Source organism: Lagenorhynchus albirostris, chromosome 12 (genome assembly GCF_949774975.1).
Source record: "Lagenorhynchus albirostris chromosome 12, mLagAlb1.1, whole genome shotgun sequence".
Lineage (NCBI taxonomy): Eukaryota > Metazoa > Chordata > Mammalia > Artiodactyla > Delphinidae > Lagenorhynchus > Lagenorhynchus albirostris.
Genome location: NC_083106.1, coordinates 49,317,693 through 49,330,041, shown reverse-complemented (window position 1 = coordinate 49,330,041; position 12,349 = coordinate 49,317,693). Strand labels below are relative to the sequence as shown.

At 42.0% G+C, this 12,349-nt stretch overlaps 1 pseudogene; it reads left to right on the top strand.

Moving 5' to 3' along the window:
- The window catches only part of LOC132530475 (coiled-coil domain-containing protein 162-like), a 40,128-nt pseudogene extending 33,746 nt beyond the window's left edge, over positions 1 to 6,382 (top strand).
- Positions 6,383 to 12,349: the final 5,967 nt, after the last annotated feature.

Below are 12,349 nucleotides of genomic sequence, written 5' to 3'. Positions count from 1 at the left end.
CAAGAGCGCCCAAGGGCCCTATTTTGACCACCCACCCTGAGTGGTTCTGTCCTTGCACTCTCCTCTCCACTCTCGCTGGGGTTTTTTGTTTCTCCCTTTCCCCTCTGCCTCCAGCCCAGCCAAGCATCTTTTAAATTCCTTTCTGAGTTAACATGTCCTCTCAAACTGCCATCTGTGTCCTCTAAGACCTGCACATTTACAAAGAAGGACCAGAGTGGGGCAGGAGGCAGGTGGGGGGAACCCTAATTCCCAGGATTGGGGACACGGCAGGAGTAAAAGAGAAGCCTCTCTTTGAGGAAGCAGAGGTAGAAGTTACTCCCAAGTCTCAGCCCCTATCTGTCTCCTTCTGCAGCGACGGGAGGGGGTTTGCTTAGGACTTTCTACATGTTGTCTACTGAAGAAAAATGCACAACCGAAAAGCTGCAAATTAAGTTTTACTTGGGGAGCTTACTAAGGACTGTAGCCCAGGAGACAGCCTCTCAGATAGCTCTGAGGAACTGCTCTGAAGAGGTAGAGAAGGATCCAGGATATAGAGGAGTTTTGCTGAAAAACAAACCATGTGGTTGAACATCATAAGATTACTGCTAATCACAAAAAAAACAAGTTAATGATTTTAGTGCTTTTCTATGTATGGGAAGATGCAAGGGTCTGGGCTCATTGAAATTATTCCCTAGGTATGCATCTTAACCATCTAGGGCCAGCTTCCAGAGCTCAGAATGTTTCCTGTTTTTCTCCATCCTAAATTCCCCTCAGGGCACACTGAGGGGAGCAGAACTGCAGTAGCTGATGGCTTGATGGCAGGCAACATTCTTCATTTACTGGAATGGCAGGCAACATTCCCTTTCCAGAGTGTAGATTCATCAGAGGTCATACCTGTCTAAATTTAGTACCAAGCACTAGAGGACAGCCAGATATTACCTATACTATTGGTGCTAAAAGGTAAAAGTCAGCCATTACCACTCCTTTCTCAGATGTCTAGCCAGAAGCGTGAGGTGACCCAGGTCTCTCTCCTTTCTGTAGAGGTGGTCACAGCAGCCTCCCTGCTTCCCAGCAGAAGCAGAATTAAGGGGCAAGTTCTCTTTACTTAGCATTAACATGGATTCCCCTTAGGATCTTGTAACTCCTGAGAAATTACAATTTGTTCTAGTTCAGTTACTCTCAAAATGCTTAAGGAAAAAAATGAAATCAATTGGCTTACAAAACTGAAATGTTCAGAGATAGATTGGCTTAAGCTGGCTTGATCAAGGTTTGTTTTTATTCTTTGAATTTTTATTGATTTACAATGTTGTGTTAGTTTCTGGTGTACAGCAAATTGATTCAGATATATACATATATATATACATATGTGTATATATATATATTCTTTTTCATATTCTTTTGCCTTAGTTTATTACAAGATATTGAATATAGTTCTCTGTGTTATACAGTAGGACTTCTTTGTTTATCTATTTTATATACAGTAGTTAGTATCTACTAATCTCAAACTCCTAATTTACCCCTCCCCCCCACCTTTCCCCTTTGGCAAGCAGAAATTTGTTTTCTACGTCTGTGGGTCTATTTCTGGTTTGTAAAGAAGTTCATTTGTATCATATTTTAGATTCCATATATAAGTGATATCATATTTGTCTTTGACTTACTTCACTTAGTATGATAATCTCTAGGTCCATCCACGTTGCTGCAAATGGCTATATTTCATCCTTTTTTAATAGCTGAGTAGTATTTCATTGTGTGTGTGTGTGCGTGTGCGTGTGTATCTCACATCTTCTTTATCCATTCATCTGTTGATGGACATTTAGGTTGCTTCCACGTCTACTCTATTGTAAATAGTGCTGCTATGAACTTTGGGGTGCATGTGTCTTTTCAAATTATAGTTTTCTCTGGATATATGCCCAGGAGTGGGATTGCTGGATCATATGGCAACTATTTTTTAGCTTTTTAAGGATCTTCCATACTGTTTTCTATACTGGCTGTACCAATTTACATTCCCACCAACAGTGTAGGAGGGCTCCCTTTTCTCCACACGCTCTCCAGCATTTATTATTTGTAGACTTTTTGATGGTGGCCATTCTGACTGGTATGAGGTGATACCTCGTAGTTTTGATTTGCATTTTTCTAATAATTAGCCATGTTGAGTATCTTTTCATGTGCCTGCTGGCCATCTGTATGTCTTCTTTGGAGAAATGTCTATTTAAGTCTTCTGCCCATTTTTTGATTGGGTTGGGTTATTTTTGTTTGTTTGTTTGTTTGTTTGTTTGTTTTTTGCGGTACACGGGCCTCTCACTGTTGTGGCCTCTCCCGTTGCGGAGCACAGGCTCCAGACGCGCAGGCTCAGCGGCCATGGCTCACGGGTACAGCCGCTCCGCGGCATGTGGGATCTTCCCGGACCGGGGCACGAACTCGTGTTCCCTGCATCGGCAGGCGGACTCTCAACCACTGCGCCACCAGGGAAGCCCTGGGTTGTTTTTTTGTTATTGAGTTGTATGAGCTGTTTGTACATTTTGGAAATTAAGCCCTTGTCAATCGCATCATTTGCAAATATTTTCTTCCAGTCCGTAGGTTGTCTTTTTGTTTTGTTTATGGTTTCCTTTGCTGTGCAAAAGCTTAAAGTTTAATTAGGTCCCATTTGTTTATTTTTGCTTTTATTTCTATTGCCTTGGGAGTCTGATCTAAGAAAACATTGCTACAATTTATGTCAGAGAATGTTCGGCTATGTTCTCTTCTAGGAGTTTTATGTTGTCATGTCTTATATTTAAGTCTTTAAGCCATTTTGAGTTTATTTTTGTGTATGGTGTAAGGGAGTGTTCTAATAACTGCATTGATTTACATGTAGCTGCCCAGCTCTCCCACCACTTGCTGAAAAGACTGTCTTTTCTCCATTGTATATTCTTGCCTCCTTTGTCAAAGATTAATTGATCATAGATGTGTGGGTTTATTTCTGGGCTCTCTATTCCATTCCATTGATCCATATGGGTGCGATCAAGGTTTGAACTATTTCTTGAGGACTGATTTCTCTCTGCATCTCTGGGCCCTGAGCAGTCTGAGAGCAGACAGGAAGTGGAGCCCCTTGGGAAGCAAGATGGCTGCCACCCCTGTAGCTTCCATCCTCTGTTCAAGCTCACATGGCAGGAGTGGGGTGTGGAGAAGGGACAGTTAAAAGCAATCGAGCTCTGACTAGGCTGACTCAGGTCATGTGACCAATTTTGAACAAATCACTGAAGCCAGAGACTGAGATGCCTGGTAGGCTTAGGCCCAGCTCACATGTTGTCCCCTGGAGCCAAGGGTAGGGTCAGCTCACTCTCTCCTCCTCTTCACAGCAGCTGTTTTATTTTATTTCATTTATTTTTAATTGAAGTATAGTTGATTTACAGTATCATATTAGATTCAGGTGTACAACATAGTGATTCAATGTGTTTATAGATTATATTCTATTTAAAGTTATTATAATGCAGCAACTATTTTTAATCTTCCTGGTCTCTTCAGACTTTCAGACACTGTCCTCCTCCCCTATCAGATGGGAACTCCCTCTACTTCTTGTCCCCAGCCTACCTACATCTATACTCAGCTGCTTCTCCTTCCCTCCTGTTAAAATGGAAAAGGTGCCCCCTTTCTTCCTTGGGACAGTTGCTGTTAACAGCATCCCATGGGCTTCTGTCTTCTCAGGGGTCTTGAGCTAATCTTTGTCTGCTTCCTCTCTACACACTCATGTTTCCCACACATCTATCCTTCTGATCTAATAACCAACAATGACTTGTTGAGCATGTATGTGCCATCATCATAAAATCCACCATAAAATAAAATTAACATCTAACCAGTTGAGCCAGAAATCTGAGAGCTATTCTTCCTCACCCTGTAAATCTAATTAATTACCAAGTTCTATTAATGTGAGTATCTCAGTCTGTCCACTTCTACCCACAAGTCCAAGTAACCCATCATCTCTTTCTCTTTCACTTGGTCATGGACCCTCAGGCAAAAGACTCCATCCAGGTTTTGACATCTTCACTCAGAACTGATGAAGCTGGATCAGAGGCCCATTTTAAGCTCTAAAATTTTATGAATTAAATCTAGGCCTGTACATTGTAACCAGAGATACAATTTAACATTTTTCACATTATAGGCCTTATATCCCTGGCTCACTACTCCCTAAGTTCTGCTTCCACATCATCCAGATACAGCCAGTAACACCTTTTAAAGACTCATCTCATGGGCAGTAAAATAACAAGAAGGATTCAAAGGCCAAAGACTGTAAGTAATGATAAATTTGATTATGTATATGAAACAATGAAAAATGTAAATATGAAATTATGGATTTAGGGTCACTTCAAACTTACATTAAAAAATTGTGTATCGGGGCTTCCCTGGTGGCGCAGTGGTTGAGAGTCCGCCTGCCGATGCAGGGAACACGGGTTCGTGCCCCGGTCCAGGAAGATCCCACATGCCGCGGAGCGGCTGGGCCTGTGAGCCATGGCCACTGAGCCTGAGCGTCCGGAGCCTGTGCTCTGCAACGGGAGAGGCCACAACAGTGAGAGGCCCACGTACCAGAAAAGAAAAAAAAAAAAAAATTGTGTATCAGGACCTTATCTCAGTGGTTGGGTGTTAGAAAATAAAATTCTGGATTTCTCACAAAGGGAATTTGTCCATGAATTGTTGCTGAATCAGTGTGTTTATGTGGGAAGGAGGGTCTAGGGCTTCCTACTCTGCCATCTTGATGACATCACTCCTCAGTAATAAAATTCTGATGTTGAAACAATTAAGTCCAAAAGCTCTCACTCAATTACAGTTCAGTAAATGGGTATGAAAGTCAGTACCAACACCTTGCCGTGTTCTGTCTCTGAATTTTTTTTTTGATTATCTACAATAATTAACTAGCAGCATCAGAGCCTTTATCTGAGTTCCTTGGCAGAGCAGAAATAAAGAATTTCAGAAGTCATCTTAAAACACGTGAGAAATCTACCCTCCAAAGAAATTCTTGGAATGCAGATTAGTTTGAAGTATAGCATATATTTGAAGATTTTTTTTTAATATTTCAGCTCTTAGCTTATGTAAAACACTATTTGCATCCTCTTCCACTGCCTTCTCTGAGTGTAATAAGTATTACACTCTTTGCTCCACTGTTTTTCAGAATCCCCTCCAGAGGTTTTTATATCTAGTCAACACATTTAACAGTTCCTCCCCTCTTACCTTGGGAAAAATTAAGAGGAAAAAATATAATCATTCTGTCAGAGAAAATATGCCATCCTAAGGCCTCTTTTGAAACTGATGGTCTAGTTAGTGGACCAAAAGTTTGTTGCAGTATTTTTAGACACAGTTAAGGGGAGACACACAGAGAGGGAAGAAGCAGGTCAGGAACATACCCAATTGAGATCCTTGACCAAGTAGGGCCACATTATCAATACCCACCTTTTGCTTGGCCCACCAATCTCTGTGCAGTCATCTTTCAGCAAAAGGTGAAGTTCTACTATATGTCTATTTGTTTCTGCAAAGCCCTTTCCAAAAGGAAGCAACATTCTGTTGATTTGTAGGGGACCACAAGGCTTTTAAGATTCACTCCATCCCCATTTCACTCCCCAAAGCAAATGTTCCTGCAGTGGGGCAGGTTGCTGATCACAACTCTTATGGTTGCGAAAGCTGCTAAGTAGCTAACTACATTAGTGGACATCCACTAGGTTTTAGAGATTTAGAAGGGTGATGGTCTAAGACTAATTGTTGGCCACTTTACCCTACTAAATAAACTCTAATAAATAAGGAAGTGTCTTGTGGGCCCATTGGCTTGCGTACAGTATAGAGACCCCGAGCAAAAAGGCTGAGGTCCAGGAAAGCCACAAAATTAGTTGGGGCCTCTTCAAATCTATCTAAGGTCTGACTTCTGAAATAAGGCCTATGAGACAAGTGAGATAAATACAGATTGAGAGGAGTTTATACATGGCTGAGATATAAGAACACCAATGATTTTCTTTTAAAAAGTAGCACTGCACCAACACAAATGATAAAACATTAAAGAATTTATTGATTACTCCAAATATGGGATATCTTTCCTTCCTTAGCTGGAAATGGCTTTCCATTGATGGATTCATTCCTGACCAGTTCCCTTTATAACAAGAGGCAAAATATGTACAAGAAGGCACACTAAATGGCCTAACCCAGACTGAACCAATGACCTTGGTCTTATTAATAACAGTGACTTGTAATGATGCTATAACAAGAATTATTCACCATCTTTTTAAAAGGCTCCAGTATCTACTTAATATTTATATTGCAGGTACCTATTAAACACAAAAAAAGAATTGACTATGTCTTCCTACCCAATGTGGCAGAAAATGTTCAACTTTCAGGTTTTCAAGTTAAAATGGCTCCATCCAGAATCCCATTCAGACCTGACTGGTAATCATATATCCTTTTTCCAAGTTTTATTTCTATGAGCATTTGAATGAATAAAAATGATTCTAAATTCCATTAAGCCTTTTATCTAAATTTTACTATCTGTATTGTGAAGATAGCATGGAAGAACTGAGATGAGTACATGTTGTTGTCCCAGATGAAGTAGGGTTTGGCCCTGAATTTTAAAACATAAGAGTTGATTTGCTTTTTGTTTTTGTTTTGCGGTATGTGGGCCTCTCACTGTTGTGGCCTCTCCTGTTGCGGACGCACCGGACTGGGGCAAGAACCCGTGTCCCCTGCATCAGCAGGCGGACTCTCAACCACTGCGCCACCAGGGAGGCCCTTGATTTGCATTTCTACAACCTAGGCTTTGCCTCTGGTCAATGAGCAACCTCGTAATATGGGTTCTAGAGTTACTGATTAGGTGAGAGAGCCAGGAGAGAGGGCATTGCTACCAGACAGTATTCACTAACAAGTGAAAAACCAGGACAGAGATTAATCCAAAGAAACTTCAAAGCACTTATTTCTATTTGTTTCACTTAAGAACACCATTCTCTATTAACAGTCTTTTTTTTCTTCCTATAAATGGCAAGACACTCTTCAGACTTTTGTAAAGTCCTAATCCAAGTCTTTTTGTTCAGACAGGAAAATTTATCTTGGGTAAAGGAATAAATAAATAGATGAATGGAACAGAAGAGACTAGAGAAACATATTTACATACATAAATTTATATATGATATATGTAGCTTTTCAAATTAAGGAAAAAGTTGGGTCTATTTGAATTAGATTAAATCATCACCTTACACTATACACAATGAATGCCAAATGGATTAAATATCTACATGCACACACACATGCACACGCACAGACATACAAACTTATTTCTGAAATAGGACATAAAAAACAAAAGGAAGATTGATGACTTTGACATCAGAATTAAAAATTCAACATGATATGACCAGGTATGATACCACTTAACGATTTATGACCTCTCAGCTCCAAATTCATCCTTCACTGTCTTCCATGAAATAATGAATCTGGACCCTGTAAACGTTTCTTCTTTGTCACCTGGCAAGATGTTAAGCTTTGTCAGGATAGGGTGCTGGAGGGACCCTGGAGAAGGAAGAAGGGTTTCTCTTCCAGGTTCTGGGGTCCTCCTCTAGGCAGGCTCCTGCAGTATGCATGGCTTCTGCAGCACCAGGTTCCTGTAGCACACGCAGCTTCTGCAGTGCCCAACTCCAGTGGTGCATGCAGTTCCCTGGTGGAGTGCCACTGGCATGGCTCCTCCTATGAAGGAGCTTCTCCTGCCCCAGCACCCCTTTGGATGCTTCACAGCCTCAGTGAACTTCTCTGCCATTCAGCCTTGGCCACACCCTCTCCCATGAGGTCTGGATGTCAGCCCAGGAGGATAGTGGTGGCTCCCTGTATCTGATATTCCTATATCCTTTAGAGCTCTCTTTATTGCTTACCAGCCAATCCTCCCATTACTTCAATCCCTTGTTAAATAATTCTTTATATTAAACTTTCCCCGTTTGATTTCCATGTGATTTCTGTCACCTAAATGGCCCATGACCAATATAGAACTGATACCAGTAACGGAGTGGTCCTAGGAGACAGACCCACAAAGATGGGGTTTGGGGATTTGTTTGGTTACATCCTTGGGCTTGAACACAATGCCAAGCTCCTTGCTAAGGGGAAATGGAAGGCTGTGTGTAATCCTTTGCATGCAGTGGAATGACAATTAACCGAGCTACCACCTCTCGTAGACTGTGATGAAGTACCTGCTGAAGCACTACCTTGGGAACCTAAAGTGCTCCTACATTGACTCTCATGGCAGTAATGATGACCATAAGGACTGTGGTGTGGGATGGAGTTTTTTTTAATGCACTTCAGCACTTAGGGAAGAAAATGACAAGCTCAGGTCCTTTGATTCCCAGCTCAAATCATGGCCCTGAGAACCAGAAAGCTTTGATAGTAGCCTTTTAAAATCTCTTATTTCTTGTAGTTAGGAGGATAATACTGCTAGAAGTCAAGCACAAATTTTAATTGTGCAAAATGCTAAATTACCAAGATAGATGAATTTACAATCTTGTTGTTTCTCACTGCTGTTGAAACGGGCTCTCTCATTTCAGTGGTGATGATGCACTTCCACAGTAGCAGAAGCCAACTGCCAAGACAAGGTGGGACATCTATCATAAAGGGCAGCAGGGACATGTGAGTAGTCAAAATGCCTTGGCACACAGAGATGTTTGGTGGTTGATGCACCTCCATGAATGAAATCCTATGGGCAGCCAACTATTGATAGAATATTGCTTGATCTACACAGGAGAAACTCTGGTAGCCAAAACCTGACTTGAATAGGCACAATGAAGAGTTACAGCCTCTCATCCAGATTCCAGACCTAAGTCAATTCACAGACCAGGGCCCCTTAACTACAGGAGGATAGATCCCCTTGAAGGTACATAACATAAATCTTCCTCCATTTTCCTAGGTATCTATAATTATTTGCTAGAGTGACTGTTCATGAGAGGAAAAAAAAAAATCTAGACCATTTGGCATTTACTAGGTACTACCTCTAAATTAATTCTACCTCTAAATTAATTCTAATTCCTGGGAGCCCAAAACACCACTATGGCTCACCAGTCAAAATGAAGGCTTACAGTGAGGTGATAGCTTAGCTCAGGTCCAAATTACAGTAGACCCAGTTGGTCCAGTGTGGTTATTTCCCTACTTCCTGAATGTATATAATTGGAATAGACGTAATTAGCAACTGAAAGGATTCCAATATTATTCTCTGACCCATTAGTTAAAGGCTCATTATGGTAGGAAGGGATAATGAAAAGCCCCTGGAACTTCCCCTTTCTATCAAGAAACTAGAAGCAATAACTCTGGGGAAATTGCAGAGATTAATGCCATCATCAAAGACTTGAAAGTGAGGGTGGTGATACCTTTAACATCACCACTTAACACACCACTTTGGCCTGTGCAGAAAACAGATGGATCTTAGAAAATGACTAGGGACTATCAGGTTCACACCTTAACCAAGCAGTGATTCCAATTGCAGCTGCTATCCCAGATGCAGTATCTTACTGGAGCAAATGAGTATGCCCTTGGCACTTGTTACGCTGTTATAATGCCTTTTGCTCCATATCAAATTGCAAGGAACACAAGAGGCAGTTTGCTTTTACCTGGAAGGGTCACAATATACCTTCAAATTCTTGCCTCAAGGCTTCATCAGTTCTCCTGCTCTGTCATGATATAGTTCATAGAGACCTAGAGCATCATGATATTCCACAAACATCACACTGATCCACTACATTGACAAAATTATGCTGACTGGATACGATGAGCAGGAAGTAGTAAGTCCTTAGGTACCTTAGTAAGACTCGTAAGAACTAGAGGGTGAAAGATAAATCCTACAAAACGTAACTGCAACAGAGTTTCTGGGGGCTTAGAGCATGATGAACCCCCAAGATGAAAGCCATATTGCTTCATCTCACAGTATGTTACCATGAAAAAAGAGGTATGATGCTAAGTAGGCCTTTTTGGATTTTAAAGGCAAACATATACTATATTTGAGTGTGCTACTTCAACCAACCTAGAGAGTCACCCGTAAGACTACCAATTTTGAGTAGGAAATCACTCACGAAGGCCCTGTTGTGAATTTGAGGTAAAGTATAAGCTGCTCTGCCATTTAGGTCGTATGATCCAACAGAGCCAATGATACTAAGTGTCCAGGCATATAGGGACACAGCATGGAGCTTCTGTCAAGCACCAGTAGGAGAATCACAGGGCAGACCCCTAGGATTTTGGAGCAAATCTTTGCCCTCTTCTGAAGATAACTCTTCTCCTTTTGCACCTTGGTAGAGACTGAATGTCTAACCAAGGGAGATTAGGTGATCATATAGCCTGAGCTTCCCATCATGATTTGGGTGTTGTAGGACCCACTTAGTCATAAACTTGAGCATGCACAGCAGCAGTCAATGGAAATGGTATACAATAGACTTAGCTTGCTTGAGCTGGTCTGCAACATAAAGTGTCCTTGAACACGTGGCTCAGACTCAGTATCAACTCAATCCATACCTCTGACCTGAGGTGCTCTAACAACTAGCTGGCCAAAAAAGAAAAAACAAAACAAAACAAAATCAAGCCTGCTTTATAGATAGGTCTGCATATTGTTGGTTCCACCCAAAAGTGGGCATCTGCAGCACCAGGGGTGGACCTGAAGGACAATGGTGAAATAAAATCCTCCCTGTGAGCAGAAGTCTGAGAGTACATCTGGTTGTCCACTATGTCTGAATGAGTGATGACCACAGCTACAGATCTATACTGATTCATGGGCTGATGGTTCGGTTATCCAAGGACTAGGAGGAAACAGGATTGAAAGTCTGGTGATAAGGAAGTCTGGGAACAGGTATGTGGATGGACCTGGGAATGGTCACACACTGTGAAGATATTTGTGTCCCATGTCAATGTCCAGTAAAGGTCATCCACAGCAGAGGAGGCTCTTATTAATCCAGTGGGCAAAAAATAATGTACTCCGTGGGTGTCAGTCAACCTCATTCCCCAGCTACCCTAGTGCTTGCTCACTGCGCCCATGAACAATATAGCATTGGTGGCAGGGCCAGAGGCTTTGAATGGGCTCAACAACATAGACGTCCCCTTCCTAAGGCTGGCATGCACTACTGACAAGTGCCTAATCTGTCAAGAGCTGAGGCCGATACTAAGGCCACAGTACTGCACCAATCCCATGGGTGATAGTCATCCACCTGGTGGCAGTTTGATTAAATTGGACCCCTTCTATCATAGATGGGGCAGAGATTCAACTTCACTAAAATAGACATGGATTCTGGACATGGATTGCCTTCCTGTCCGTGATGCTTCTTTCAGCATTACCACCTGACCCATGTCATGTACTCACAGAATGCCTTACCCACCATCATGGCATTTCCTATAGCATTTCTTTTAACCAAGGAGAAACAATTTCACAATCAAGGAAATGCTGCAGTGAGCTCATGAAATTAACATACCCCAACACTCAGAAGTGGCTGGTCTAACTGAAAGGTGGAACAGCTCAGAGTATTCGTGTGTAACAGTTGGGAGACACCACCCTGCAAGGATGGAATTCTGTCTTAAAGGTAGCAGCTGGCTTGAGACGGAGTATATGGGTCCAAGATCAAGGGGTGGCACCTCTCATGATTATACTCTCATCCCAGCAACCTCGAACTGTGCTGGTTTGGAGGTCTTAGTTTCCAAGGGATGCTTCATCTAGGGACACAACAATGGGCCTACTGATCTAAGATGAGACTGCCGCTTGGCCAGGATTCTTTTGCCGCTAAACCAATAGGCAGAAAAAGGTCTTACTACACTGGCTGGAATGATCAATTCTGATTACCAAAGGGAGGTTGTATTGCTGGTACATAATTGAGGCAAGGGCTATATCTGGAACACAGGGGATTCTCTGGGTACCTGAGAAACAGAAAAGGTTAATGAAAAATGACAGTGACCAAAACAGGTAGGACAATTAGAGGATTCAGAACCTTTGGTAATGAATATTTGGGTCACTCCACCAGGTGAAGAACCCTGACCAACTGAGGTTCTGACAAAGGGCAAAAGAAATATCGAATATATAGTGGAAGTTCATTAATTTAGAAACAAGGGCTTTGAATCTACTCCTTGTTGCCTGCTCCATCAATTATTATGGTGAAAATGGAGCTGGGCCATATGAATACTTTTTTGCTAGGTGGCATGTTTTGTCAGTAGAAGGTACTGGAGGAATTTCTCTTCCTGGCTCTGGGTAGACTCTTAACAGTGCCCAGCTCTAGCAGCGCATATAGCTTAGCAGTACAGTGTCACCTTACCCTGCACCCCCTGTTGGATGACTTCACAGACTGCCACTGATGTCGTATCTCCTCATGGATAGCTTCCCTGGCACCATCGCCAAGGCATTTACAGCTGTCACAAGCTTCATCCC